At 40.1% G+C, this 14559-nt stretch overlaps 1 protein-coding gene across 5 annotated transcripts in view; it reads left to right on the top strand.

Moving 5' to 3' along the window:
* The first annotated feature begins 2439 nt into the window (after window positions 1-2439).
* LOC136864494 (uncharacterized) overlaps window positions 2440-14559 on the top strand; it is a 46869-nt gene continuing 34749 nt past the window's right edge. For 3 of the 5 annotated variants that reach the window (XR_010859318.2, XM_067141536.2, XM_067141532.2), the window contains exon 1: window positions 2442-2625. The gene's annotated coding sequence lies outside the window, so the exon portion shown is untranslated. Of the gene's footprint in view, window positions 2626-3296; window positions 3559-14559 lie in introns of those variants that run through there. The other 2 variants (XM_067141535.2, XM_067141534.2) reach the window with 2 other exon arrangements.

Below are 14559 nucleotides of genomic sequence, written 5' to 3'. Positions count from 1 at the left end.
GTGCCTAGTTTTGCAGTAAAAGACTGTGAATAACCGGGTGAGGCATTGTAAGAAACATTGACTGTCTTATCTTCTTTTAAGCCCCAGGAAATGCGAAAAATATTGAAGTGAACCATGTTATTAGGATACAGGTGTAAGATACTTTCTTTGCAATGGCTATATTTAACTGTTCCTTTCAAAATTATAATTTATCAGTAATGATACACTCATGAACTTCATTTTCAATTTCATCGGTTATTTTGTGCACAGATTCTATTTTGTCGTGGACGGTCACTTTTGAGTTACGAGCAGGTCTAAACAGGAAGTTACAAATACTTTTCTAATTTGACCATTTTAATATTTTTCCCCCGTCACCTAATGCACGTACCGTATATCAGTGTTATCACTCATGAAAATATCATGTTTAATGGCTTTAAAATCAAGAGCCTCGTTTAATGTTAAGGAAGTACCAATTTTCGGAATATTTTCCTCAATCATATACATTTTGAAAATACAGAGACTTTGGCTGTTAAAACTGACGAAAACTTTGTCCAAATCTAATTCGCGTTTAATACTGAAATTACCCTGAACGTCATAGAAGTCCTTGATCCTGTCATATTCTTCCTCAGCTTTCTGTCTTTCTTTCCTTCCTCTTCCCGTTTTTCAATTTCTGATTGTCTTTGAATAGGGTTTTTGCTCGGTGTTGGAAGATTTTTAGACAGTAGGCAGGCACATTTTCAAACTTAGGAATAGCGTCGTTTGAGTTTTAAATGGTTAGGTTTTACAGTTAAAATAGACTCATCAGGTCTTTTAACAGAATCGTCCCTAATTACGAAACTTCGTCGAAGTGTTTTATGCACACAACTGAGCTTGCTGATGGGACGAATTCGGTTCGATGGATGGCTATGATCCACTTTTGTTTCCGAAATAAGTCAGTAGGAAATTTAAACACTGAAATATTAGGCTGTTTTGAACTGTAGTTGATTCTACAACCAGGTATACAACACGACGTGGCCGTGATTCAAAATTTTCACACACGTTTAAATCATTCAACACCATCGATAGCCTCACTGCTGCGAGGTTCAGATCAGCCTACAAGTCACTGGCGAGAAGTGAAGCGGCTGGCGACTTGTGTGACGTAGCGCCCGAAGTGTAGGCTGAGCCTTATGGCCTATCTATCTAGTTGGCCTTGTCCCTACCCACAGGGGAAATCAATTTGGGTTGTTACTACGAGGCCCTTAGCTGAGTCTTTACATTCCTTTTACTTGTGTTAGGTTCTCACCTATTCTAGCCCAACCGACCTCTCCTGGTCAACACTTGTTCTTTTCCGATCGCGACGGCATTAGCGCATTCGAGGCCTAGGAAGTTTTTCATTTCCACGCACTTTGTGGCCTTCATCTTTCTTTTGTCGGTACCTTCATTTTTCGAATGTTGGACCCCTTCCATTTGTTTTCTTCTGATTAGTGTTTATAGAGGATGGTTGCCCAGTTGTACTTCCTCTTGAAACAATAATCACCACCACCACCACTTGGTACTATATAGCTGCACGGGTTATCAATAAACTAGTTAAGAGTAGCTAAGAACATCACTCTTGTTGCACATGTGCAGAGTATTTTGCCTTAGAACCCAAAGAAATACCACATGAATGGATAACAACAGTTACCATACATAATTTAATGCACTCAACTCAAGAGACATTCAGTGTTTGTCAACATACTGGGGTAACCTCTTAGAAACGTAGTATCAGTAATTACTTTCTTAATAAAGAAAATGCTGAAGGTAATTTTTTACAACTGTCTTTTAGTACTTTAAGTACAGTACTTCAGTTTCAGTATTTCATGTACCGGTAATCATAATATGACACAGGTCACAGGTACTGTACAGATTTCTATGTTTCTGTCAATAAGATTACGTATTTGACAGGTGATATTAATAAGAAACACAGTAAGACTAAGTTGTGTAAAAGAGTAGGACATGAGCTTTTCTATTGATTCTTGTTTCTCAAAAAAGAAAATTAAAAAAAAACAGGCTCTGTTAATTATCTTCCTATACAAATAGCTGTGAATGTATTCATATCATTTAAGTGCTATACAGTTATATATACATAACCAGTAGATGGCCAGTTAAAATCTTTATGAAAAATAGTTGGTATTTTGTTTTCCTTTCAATGTACGGCACCGAAATCCTCTAAATTCGAATACACTTGCCTTTGGTTACGCTCGCTTAAAGACCCATAATGGCGGCTCCATAAGCAGCATTCGTGACTTGACCTCCCTAGACAGACCTTGGTACCTGTTTTTAAGGAGATGCCATCTAGTAACTCGCATGTGAACTATGAGCGAAAACCCACGGCCAACTTGTTGCGTCGCGGAAGCTAACCGGCGAGGGAACAAGTTGGCCGTGGAAAGCCAATCACATTGTTCAGCGAAGTCCCTGGCTATATGAAAGCGTTGAACGTGAGAGCTGTGGGAGATTGAAAGGCGGAGTAGTACGGTGAGGTGCAGAGAAGAGTCGGTGGTGAAGAAGTGTGAAGGTAGCGGCTTGACATACGTATGTGAACTGTCTGTTTTCTTCATTGTTCGGTACAATCGCTGGGAATCTAGAAAATAAAACGAAGAGGCTGTTGAAGTGGGAATTTTGAGCCCTGTAAGTGTACTAAATTAAATTAACGCATGGTGTGACAGCTGACGGAATGAATTCCTGCATAAACGTTGCCTCCTAACGTCAGGTGCAAAGTTACATTTTTTTTTTTTTTTTTTTATCGCCACATGGTTGTTTTCAGGCATCGTATACAATCTAGATGGTATCGAGCAGTACTAGGTTGACGGTCACTTCTAATTTTCACTTTAAAGGTGTTATGCATGTTTTTTTCTTCAAATAGTCTTCTCAGAATCTGGCAATGCCCAATGCCGAGTATGTATTTTATACTCTGGATCTAGATTGATTTTGTATGTGTAAACAAATAGGAACTTTGTTTGTTTATGAAATACCTCTTTCGTTGTGGGAATTAGTGTGTGTAATGGTCGATGTCAGAGTTTATTATGGAGCTCACGCTAATGTTTTTCGATGCGCTGGTATATGTGTTTTATAGTAGCGGTGCTAGTAGTATTGAAATGGTTAAGTGTTTGGAAGGAATTCATTTTAATTAATCATTTTGAAAAATCCTTCTTTGTATTATGCAATACAATGCAGTTTACAGTGTTGACTTTATTGATGGGCGAATGTCAAAACATTAACACATGTTTCCTTACGTCACTGTGATCATCATCCTGCCATTTTTAAAAGGAATGCCGCCTTTCAGACGGAGAGTTATTTAGTGGTGTTTATTAATATTTATCTCTTAACTATCCATCGGGATTAGTAATTTGTTCGATCCTCTTGAACTTTTAGCTAATTCAGAATACTACTCTCTAGCGTAACCAACGAAATTCCGTGTGTATTTCTTGAGACGCATTTTACAGGATCATCACTTACATTGTGTAAATAATTTGAGTGCTAATATGAAATAGGCGGGTGCTTTGGAAAGCTAGAGATTGAAAATAAATTAAGGAGGCTGTTGAAGTGGGAATTTTGAGTCCTGTAAGTGTATTCAATTTAGTTATTGCATGGTGTGACAGCTGACAGGGAATGCATTCTTGCTTTTCAAATAAACAGAACCTTACTGGCGAATAACGTGGTTATATTTGTGATAAGGCAATCATGATTTGCATTATAGACCGTTGTGCCTTCTCGAGTTCATTCTGGAAGCCTTGAATCAAGTACATCGGACCCTCACTGTTTGTGACCTCATTGGATTCTGTTCTTTGAAATGATCACTTGCAGCGTAAGGTTATGTTATTTTACCTGTTAGCCCATAGACTTTACAGGTTTTTCAGGTGTTCTAAGATTTTTTCCTTACATGTATGCCTCAGGTACTGTATCTGTATTTTGTTCCTATTGGTTTTATTGCTTTGTGGAAGTTATTAAAAAACTGAAACTGTGAGGAAAATTTATGATTATCATAAAAACATCTCCAGTTACTAATCACTTAACGCTGTGAATAAATGATGTCCTATTCACAAATTATTTGAAACTTGATGCTTAATGCAGTAGATGTATTTTGTTGGAGTATGCTGCATAATCTCTCTCCTCACACATTCTGTTCTTGTTCTGCAAAAGAACAATAAGTCTATTTCAACACAATTACATGTGAAACTCCAAATAAAAATTAAGTAAATCACATTTAATAAGGCACACCGTTTGTGGAAAGGAATGCAATACACTTCTGTATGTACTGTGGTCTATAATACATCTCTCATGCTTTGTATACTTAACAACATTGTGGCTGTTGCAGAGTTCATTAAGGCAGAGCAAACTTAAGTCTTTAATAAAGAGGGCTTTCCAGCAAGCTTGTGAATTGGTCTGGAACATGTGTAGGACGTTTAAATATTGGTAAACTGTCACATTCATGATGGCTGGTAGGGTATGAGTGTATCTCGATGATGATGATGATGATGATGATAATGATAATAATAATAATAATAATAATAAAGGCCAAAGATAAATTTGTTGCAGAAAATGTATTCTTTCCAGACATTTTGTCGTTAACAAAAAGGTTTTCTTTTGCAAGTATTTTGTAGTGTTTTCTTCATCTTCTATTAGTTTTGACCGACTGGAAAATTTCAAGGTTATATAGTGTGTTTTTCTCATCGATTGGCTCGTGGGTGCACGTTGCCTGCCTGTTGTTGACTTATCATTCCTTGCTGCTTGGCTGTAGCAATAAACATGGCTCGTCCTTCACTTTGTCCATGTGTAACATGACATAACAATTAAAATTATGAAAATGAGCTCGTACTTGATGATGGGAGATGTTAGAAATGTTCTATATCCACACATTTTTGACATAGTGTTAGGGAACTGATTTACACACATTACTTCATCTTCCATAATTGAGGCTATTTCTCTCCTGATATGTTTCATAGCTCGCCATGCTGAGCTCTTCGAAACCCTGGTTTCTTGTCCAAATTGTTGTAGGGATTTTGTGGATGTACGTTCTAATTTCTCTGCAATTTCATTTACTTTCTTCTCACTAAGCACGCTTTTTATACCCTTCGCTTCTTATTCAGTAATGAACCTGTTCTCACAATTTGTTTGAGATTCTGGAAATTGTTCCCTGCAAAACTGTTTTCATATAACTATCATACATACATACATACATACATACCTACCTACCTACCTACCTACCTACCTACCTACCTACCTACCATTTCCTATACCGTATACACATGTAGAGGCATTACGAGTATGAAAATTATAACCTGAACTAACACTTCATAACTTGGCAACAGTTGGAGTGACAGACTGACACTTCGTAAACTTTCTAAGCCCAAAGCACAACTGAGAAAATGAGGGAATTGCTGTGATTGTTACTATGCAACGGAACAGGGAGCGACGAGTCAATTGTGGCAGGTCCCGCGTGCTCACCGGCTGACCAAAGAATGAAAATCACAGTATATACTTTAAGCTACTATCAGTTCAGAGATGTCAGGAGTTTGGAATTTCATCCTTTACCGGTTTCTTTTTAATGTGCCAGTAACTTGTTTAATATAGGTCTCTCGCACTTTGAAATACCAAGTAACAGTGGCAGGATTCAATTATGTGACTTTGAGCATTTTGGGGGACTGCTTCGTTCTTTCACGGGTATCATCCTTTTGTTTGATGGTATACTGCAAAAAATAGATGCAGTTATCCAGGCTAAAGAACTTGATAATGAGGATGATGATGATCAGTGCTTGTGTTACAGGATATCTTTACTTATTTGCAATTGGTTTAACATTGCACCAACTCAGCCATATTTTTGGCAATGATGGGATAAGAAAGGGCTAGGGCTGAGAAGGAAGTGATCAGGGCCTTACAGTACGCGCACCTTTTAGCGATACATGGACACCCTAGTGCTGAATCGGTCGACCTCGGGTATCTTCAAGATTCATATTGGCAACCTTTGAAACACAAACTATGAATCCCTTATGCATCGCTGTGCGACATCTGGCGTACACTTTACATTCTTGTACTGTTGTTGTTTACACAGCAAAGCCAAACTACAGAATCATGCTAGGAACAAAATTCGCATCGAGAAATGTTATATAATGTTATGCAATGTGTGTATGACACAGTTGTTGGCTTAAGATAATAAAAGATTAGAAAATTCGTATTGATCGATCGTATTATCGATTCAATTCAGATTTCATTTTCATTAAGTTGGCAGTATTACCAGAACCGGGAGAGCTCCCTCCTTACTCCTCCGCCCCGCACAAAGAAATATCGCTAAAAAGTGCGCGGACTATAGTTAAGGTGATGTGATAATGGGAAACCATGGAAAACCATTTTCAGGGCTGCTAGTAGTGGGGCTCAAATCTACCATTTCTGAATGCAGGCTAATAGCTACAAGGCCCGAACCATGCAGCCAACTTGCTGGGATTTACATTTCAACAATAATTGATGTCAGACTCAAAATTTTATTCTTCAGTTCTGATGTCCATTATGTAATGTGTGAAGAAAGTGTTAACTGTATTTTAATTTGTATATCACACCTTAGTTAAGAATGAAAACATAATATTGTGAAATTCAGAAATTTTTAAGGAAATTAAGTACAAATTAACATTGATTCCTTGTGATTAGATGAACTAGTCAACAAGCATATGCTGCAGTTTGATCTTTAGTCATAGTTTAGAACAACAGCATAGTTTTTATTCTATTGTAAGAAGTTTATGTTCAATCATGTGGTTTCAGTGTTGACTGCCATTATAAGTGTGAATTGTTAGGCATTAAATGAAGGATACATTTGATATTAATATGTTAAAAATAATATTCAGTATCCTTTCAAGAGCTATAGATTTAAAGAGATGCTACAGTATCGGTTTTTTTTTTTTTGTCCTGCAGTTTTAAACATGCCAGAGGCCTATGACGCAGGATTGTTCCATTTGAGCATTCTTGAATTAGTAATTATGGGAATCCTCCATCAAAATTGTTTTAATAAAGATATATCAACCCTCTGTGAGTGGGGGACGCAGATGAAGTATATATCCACGTTATCCCCTGCCTGTCGTAAGTTGAGACTAAAAGGGGCAACTTAGGCGTGGAAATGGATTGTGGCTTTGGTATCATGTGTTGTACCTCCTATGGATGGGAAGGGGTGATTACATTCATGGGTAATCCCTGCCTGTCGTAGGAGGCAACTAAATGGGTCATGTGGTAATAGGGGCCTTTTTTATTTTTTCTTGAGGTTTAGTTTTAGACTGAATCACAATTTGTTGTGCGTACTGCCTGGGGAGGGGCGTGTTATGTGTGCGATTACACTTGAAAGCCCAGACATTATACTCATTCCAATCGGGTGGGAGCTCCATGTACTCAGCAGTAGTATCTGCCTGACAACGCAGGTCCCCGCACAGCTGAATGCCAGAAGGACATATTATTATTAATTTAAAAAAAATCTATAATTATAACTCTGTATATGCTATTGTGGGTGATTGGAGGAAGGGAGTCCTATACCAGCTACACTAGGGAAGACCCTTGGCCATGCAGGGAGAGAAGAGATGACAGTGTCTGTCTTACTTATTTCCTGACTGAGATGTTGCTGGCTCTCCACCCCTCGCCACAACTGACTGGAGATGCGTTTCTGTTGGCATGCTGTTGGATGAAGGTCATATGATTTACCCAGGCGCGTACCAGGCCAAGGGCCTGCCAAAATGGTGACTGTAATGGTGCTCGTTACATCAGTCAGCCCGTATTAGGCATCACACCCCAAGCAGTGCCTGCTACGACCAGGTGGGTATTGCTTTGGGTGCTTGGTTTGGCTAGAGAGGCCCCTGATCGGATTGGGTGGCATGTGGGAAGGATGTTTCCGGGCATGGCTGGAAACAAACGTCTCAGGTCTGCCCGGGGTGTTCCCTCGGGGATAAACACCCTTGGAACAAGCGCAGCGTGGAAGTGTGGGATCCAGCTTTCCTAGGTTCCTGGTTGCTACCAGTACTGATGGGCATGATTTCAAGCTGGTTAAATCCATCCAAATAAGCTTGTACTGGCTAGGAAACCCAGTCCAGCAGAGCAGGGGGAGAAGACAGAGTATCCGTCCCCCAAGAGGTCGGCAAAGCCCAAGCTGGCAGAGGTGGCATCGTCAGCTGGGGCTGGGAATCCATCTCCCAGCCCATCTAACCAAGGAAAGAAGCCGGGAAAAAGGACACCCTTACCAGGGACTCCCTCACCCCTCCTGCAAATGGGAAAAAAAATGCTCTCAATCCAGAGGGTATGTATCAGCACCAGCAGATCCATCTGCTGTAAAATCTGCGTGCTCCCCTCGTAGGAGGAAACTCTGCTCCGAAAAGCATCTAAAAACTCAAGTTGTACATCTATCTTCATTTTTGGATGGAGATGTTAGTGTAGGTTAAAGGGAGTCTCGCCGCTTATAACCTAGAACTCCTAAAAATGGCCACACTATGTCGCCGTTACACTGGAATTGTAACTGTTACAACAGACATCGAACTGAACTGTGCCAGCTAATCAGTCAGTTCGTGGCTAGTCTAGTCTGTGTTCAAGAAACTAATCTCAGACCAGGTCATTGTATGGGCCTGAGAAATTGTTGACTGTACTCAATGGAACAGGATTATGCCTACCCGTGGCATTGGTATTTTCACTCGTTCTGACATCTATAGTGAAGCGGTTCCAACACAGCTGAAGGCAGTAGCGGTACATGTTTCATTACCTGTTGTAACTACAGTTTGAAATGTTTATTTCCCACCAGGCCAGCCCCTTAATATCAATGATGTAATTGACCTTATAGATCAGCTCCCCCCTCCTTTCCTTTTATTGGGTGGTTTTAACACCCATCAGCCTTTATGGGGCTCTGAAATGTCTTGCCCCAGAGGAAAGGTGTTGGAACAGTTAATAGGAGAACTGGATCTGTGTGTTTTGAATACAGGGGAACCAACACATTATAGTGTAGCTCACGGCACTTTCTCCTGCATTGACGTTAGTCTGTGCAGCCATGCGCTTGTTCCCTGCTTTGGTGGGATGTACACCTCTGTTCCAGTCACCATTTCCCCATTATTCTTATTTTGTTGAAATAGGAATCCATTCAGGCTCCTCCCGGGTGGATTCTTAAACGTGCTAATTGACAAAGTTCACATCACCAGCTGCTTTTACTATGTGAATAGCCGGAGTGAAGAAGACATTATAACTTTTATCATACAAGTTATTCTTGCTGCTGTTGAGGAGTCCATTCCATCTTTTTCTGGCACACCTCGATGAAAACTTGTTCCTTGGCAGAACAACGCAATTGCAGCAGCTATAAAAGAACAACATCGTGCTCATAAACTTTATCCCAGGCAGTCTGCTGTGGCCAGCTTAGTAACATTTAAAAATCTTTCTGCTAAGGCATGAGTTCTTATTTGACAGAGTAAGAAAGCTTCATGGGGAAGATATGTGTTCTCCATAACATCACATACACATTCATCTCAAGTGTGAACTAAACTTAGACACATTTCAGGTGTACAAGGACTGTCCTCGGTACTGGAAATTTCCATTGCAGGCAGTATTAACACTAATCCACCCACGGTTGTCAATGATCTAGCAAGTCACTTTGCAGAAGTGTCTGGTTCTGGGAATTACCTTCCTGATTTCCTGGCTCTGAAGCAGGAGACAGAACGTTGTCCTCTTTGTTTTGCCACTCTAGCTTCAGAAGACTATAATGTGCCATTTACGGATTGGGAACTCTGCAGTGCCTTGGTATTTCACTTGGATATGGCTCCTGGACCAGATAATGTCCATAACCAGATGTTGAAACACCTCAGCGAGGATGGCCTCTTATATATTTTTGGGCTGTTCAACTGAATCTGGATAGAGGATGAGTTTCTATCACATTCGTGAAAGGGAATAATAATTCCTCTCCACAAGCCTCACAAAGATCCTAAGTATACAGGAAGTTACAGACCTATTTGTCTGTGTAAACTATTTGAGAGGATGGTGAATTGTCGACTTATGTGGTGTTTGGAGAAAAGAGGACTTTTATCCAAGTACCAATGTGGTTTTCAAGCTGCCCGCTCCACCACCGACCGCTTGGTGTGCCTGGATAGTTCTGTCCATGACTTGTTTCTACGAAAACGTCATTTGATGGCTGTTTTCTTACATTCAGAAAAGGCCTGTGGTGCCACATAGTGATGTGGCATCCTTTCAGTCCTGCATCGGCAGAAATTCAGAGGTAACTTGCTGGTTTTTATTGCAAAATTTTTATCCCTCCATCTATTCCTTGTCCAAGTAGGGAGGGTGTATGTGCAATATCGTGTTCAGGAAAACTGAGTCTGACAGGGATGGGTTCCCAGTGTCACTCCGTTCGCAATTGCCATAAACTGTATTACAATTCAAAATAAAAAGATGATCCACTTATTTAAAATTGTAATTGTTCATCAGTATGGATCACATAGAAAATTATTTCTTATGACAACTGTGTTTTGTCACTGCTGCTGGTTCAGCAGTAATACCATTGCTGTAGGTGGATGATTTTGCTTTGCATTATAGGTCACAAAATATGGCAGTTTGCAGAATGACAATTACAACAAGCTATTAGGAAAGTGGAACAGTGGACTTTTGGTTTTCAACTGCAAAGACCTCTGTTGTTCACTTCTGCCAGAAGCACACTCTTCACCCGTATCCTGGGGGGGGGCCACTTTTCTTGTAGTTGACACATACTGATTTCTTGGGATCCTTTTGGATAGTAAATTATCATGGGAGCCACATGTGTATCAGTTAAAAATGAAATGTGCTAAGAAACTGAATATTTTGAATTTTCTTCGCGGCACTACACGGGGGCAGGCCGCACGGTGCTCCTACGCTTTTACAAGGCACGTATTTTATCCAGATCGGACCATGGCTATACGACATGGATCAGCAAGGCAAAGCCTCCTTTTGAAACTGAATAGCATCCACCATAGCAGACTTGGGTTGGTAACAGGAACATTGTGTACAAGCCCCATTGCTAGCCTGCTTGCTGAATCTGGTGTGCCACCTTTACACCTGAGATGCCCACAAATACTATTGTCCTATGCTGCAAATTTGCGACAGATACCACTTCACACAAGCTATCCCTGTGTATTCGATAATGCTATCAATAGGTGGTATGCGGCTTATCCACAAACAACACAGCCGGTTGGTGTATGCTTGGATATCATTTACAGATCGTTTCATATACCTTCACTTCCATGTCTTGTTAGACGACCATGTAAAGTACCTCTGTGGTTAATTCGACGACCTGAAATTATCCTGGATCTGCTCTTCCTGTCCATTGTTGACCGGTATCCAGGTTCAGTAGTTATTTACACGTGTGGTTTGAGGGCAGAAGCGAAGGTAGGCTGTTCATTTGTTGTTGATAATGAGTGGTTTGCTTTTCCTCTTCCGGAAGCCTGTGGCGTGTATAAGGCAGAGCTCTATGCTATCCTTGAAGCTGTGCAGTATGTGCTGTCCAAACGCTAGCACATTTTGCCGTGTACCAACTCCTTTAGCTCATTACAATCTATTGTTGCATGTTCCCTACGGCATCCTCTGGTGCAGCAGATCCAAGACCTGTTGGCTGAGTGTTGGAGTGCTAGCACCAGAACCATATTTTTTGTGGCCCCAAGCCACATGGGTGTAACGGGAAACAAGTTAGCTGATAGGACTGCCACGGAGGCGGTCACACTGCCCCCCTTGCCTTACAAGGTTCCAGCCAGTGATATTCGTTCTCAGCTGAGGCATTTGGTAATGTCCCATTGGAAGCTGGAGTGGCAGGCCACCCCTGTTTCAGATGAGCTGAGAACGATTAAAGGAACTAAGAAGGTATGGAAGACTTTCCTCCAGGTTTCTCGGAGGGAAGCAATGGTGTCTTTAGATCGGTCGTGGTATAGCGACTAGCTCCTACTTACTGAAGGGAGAAACCCTTCTCCCTGGTGTGTACTTGCGGTGGTCATCAGACAGTAGTATACATCCTTATGGAGTGCGTGGACCTGGCCGATCCGCACTGTAGTCTCAAACTTTCGAGTACCATCTCCCTCATTTTCATAGATGACGAGCGTTCAGCAGACCTCGTCATCCGTTTTATGAGGGATACTTCCTTGTTTTATTGTATTTGAAAGCGAGTTCTTTATTTTTAACTCTTATATTATTATCAACTTCATTTTTTTTTCTGTTGACTTGTTTTATTCTCTCTTAATATATATTAATGTGTTTTTTTTACTTTGATGAAATGTATGATTTCATTTCAAAGACATTGCTTTATTTTATTTTAATATAATTTTAAATCATTATATAAGAAAATAAGGCATTGTGAATTAGATCCACTGATTATTTTAAATTCATGATCATTTTCTTCATCTTTTAAAATCTAGTCAGTCGGTAAATTTTAAATGCTAATAATCATTCCGTTTCTATCCATCTCTTACAATTAGGGGCCGATGACCTAGATGTCAAGCCCCTTTAAGCTACAATAATCATCATCATCATCAAAGATATATGATACTGTGAATTTACTCCTTGTGGATTGTTTGAGTAGTCTTATCACTTTGCAACATTAGGTATGATGTAACTTTGGTTAATCTGTAAATATGTCTCGTGTGCGTTTTTTAATTCCTTTGCACCAAATTCTTCCAAGTGGTATATTTCTCATAATTGGCCAAATATGCATTTGCATCATCAAATAACATAACATTGGCTATGTAACAGCATTTCAGAGAGCTATGAAGTAAAATGAAAACCGTTAGGTATTGATTCGGTACAGAATGAGCTACTTTATGGGAAATGTTATTTACCTTGTTCAATGGCCTGTTGACATATATTGTATTATATTCCTTTGGGAGATTTTGAGAAGGAGAAATATCGGAAATGAATGTTGAATGTTAGTTGCCCAAAAATCAAGCCTATTTTTGCTAGTTATGAATTTATTTAGGCATATACTACAATAATTGTACTCTTTTGTGACCAAGTTATTGCAGAATTTCATTACAGGTCAGTTATAAGAAAATGATAAAAATAATTTATCTAACACCTTGACTGAAGGACATGAACAAGGACTGGTTACATTACAGATTAAAACTCTTGTACATTTTGCAGTATTGATTACACTTGGGTAAGATATTTCTTCCTTCTGCTACATTTGATGAAATCTGCTATTTGAACAAATTTGAACATAGAATAAAAGACCCTTGCCTTGTTACCATTATGATCTGAATGGTTTGAATACTATTTTAACCACCTTACTTTTCAAAAGAATGTAATAAAAAAGATTGGAGAGAAAAATATTACGTTTATGACCAATCTTTTTAATTTTACTCCAAGCAGTATACTACAAGTAGAGCACTGCATTCAGTGGTAATTGTATTCCGTGCAGCAGTAAATTGTCTTGGCATTGCTGCTTTGTAAAAACACTCACCTGAGTGAGATTTCTTCAGTGTTTTTTTTAGCATTCTGGAATTCGGTGACTTGCATCAGTTTTATTGCAACAGAGCGAGTTGGCTACGCAGTTTGGATCACGTGGCTGGTAGTTTTGATTTGGGAGATAGTGGGATCGAAACCCTGTCAGCAATTCTGAAGATAATTTTCCATAATATTTTCACACCAGGCAAATGTTGGCTGTACCTTGCTTAAGGCCATGGTTTCTTCCTTCCCTGTTCTAGCCCTGTCCTATCCCATCGTCGTTATAAGACCTGCCTGAGTCAGTACAAGTTAAAACAAGTAGGAAGAACGCAGTTTTATTGCACCTGTATTTTTTGGATATTTACCTGGTTCATGGTGTGGGTTACTGTAGTCACGTCCTAGTTCGTGAACCATGGGCAACGGCTGAGTGGCCTAGTATGTGGTCCTGAGAGTCAGGATGCCAGTTGCTATGGAATGGGAGTGGGCATCTCGGACATATTGAGTCATGGTCCTCCTTGTGCTCAGGCGGCTAGGACTATACAATCCACTGGTGATCCATAACCCGTTAGAGAGACATCCTCACTTGGACTATGTGTAAGTAGGGTAGTATCCTGCTTCATGAATTTACAGAGCTCAGAACATTTTAAGCAAGCCTCGGACCTATGGGAGTAACGGAGTCCCACTTCCATTTGACAGGCGAGGGACTCCTTGGAAACAACTTGGCAAACAAAATGGAATTCGATGGGGAGCTATCAATATTAATGGGGCTTATGGAAGAAAGTAAGTAGAACTGAGTCAGCTAAGAGGATGCATCTGGATGTGCTAGGAGTAAGTGATATTCGGGTAACGGGAGATAACGAGGAAGAGATAGGAGATTATGAAGTGTACTTGACGGGTGTTAGAAAGGGAAGGGCAGAGTATGGGGTAGGACTGTTTATCAGGAATAACATTGCATGCAACATAGTTTCTGTTAGGCACGTAAACGAGCGAATTATGTGGGTAGATTTGGCAGTTGGAGGAATTAGGACAAGAATTGTCTCAGTGAATTCACCATGTGAGGGTGCAGATGAGGATGAAGTTGACAAGTTTTATGAAGCATTGAGTGACATCGTGGTCAGGGTCAACAGCAAGGAAAGAATAGTGTTAATGGGCAATATCAATGCAAGA

Source organism: Anabrus simplex, chromosome 2, assembly GCF_040414725.1.
Source record: "Anabrus simplex isolate iqAnaSimp1 chromosome 2, ASM4041472v1, whole genome shotgun sequence".
Classification (NCBI taxonomy): domain Eukaryota; kingdom Metazoa; phylum Arthropoda; class Insecta; order Orthoptera; family Tettigoniidae; genus Anabrus; species Anabrus simplex.
The sequence above is the reverse complement of the archived record's forward strand: the minus strand, read 5'-3'. Positions and strand labels throughout refer to the sequence as shown.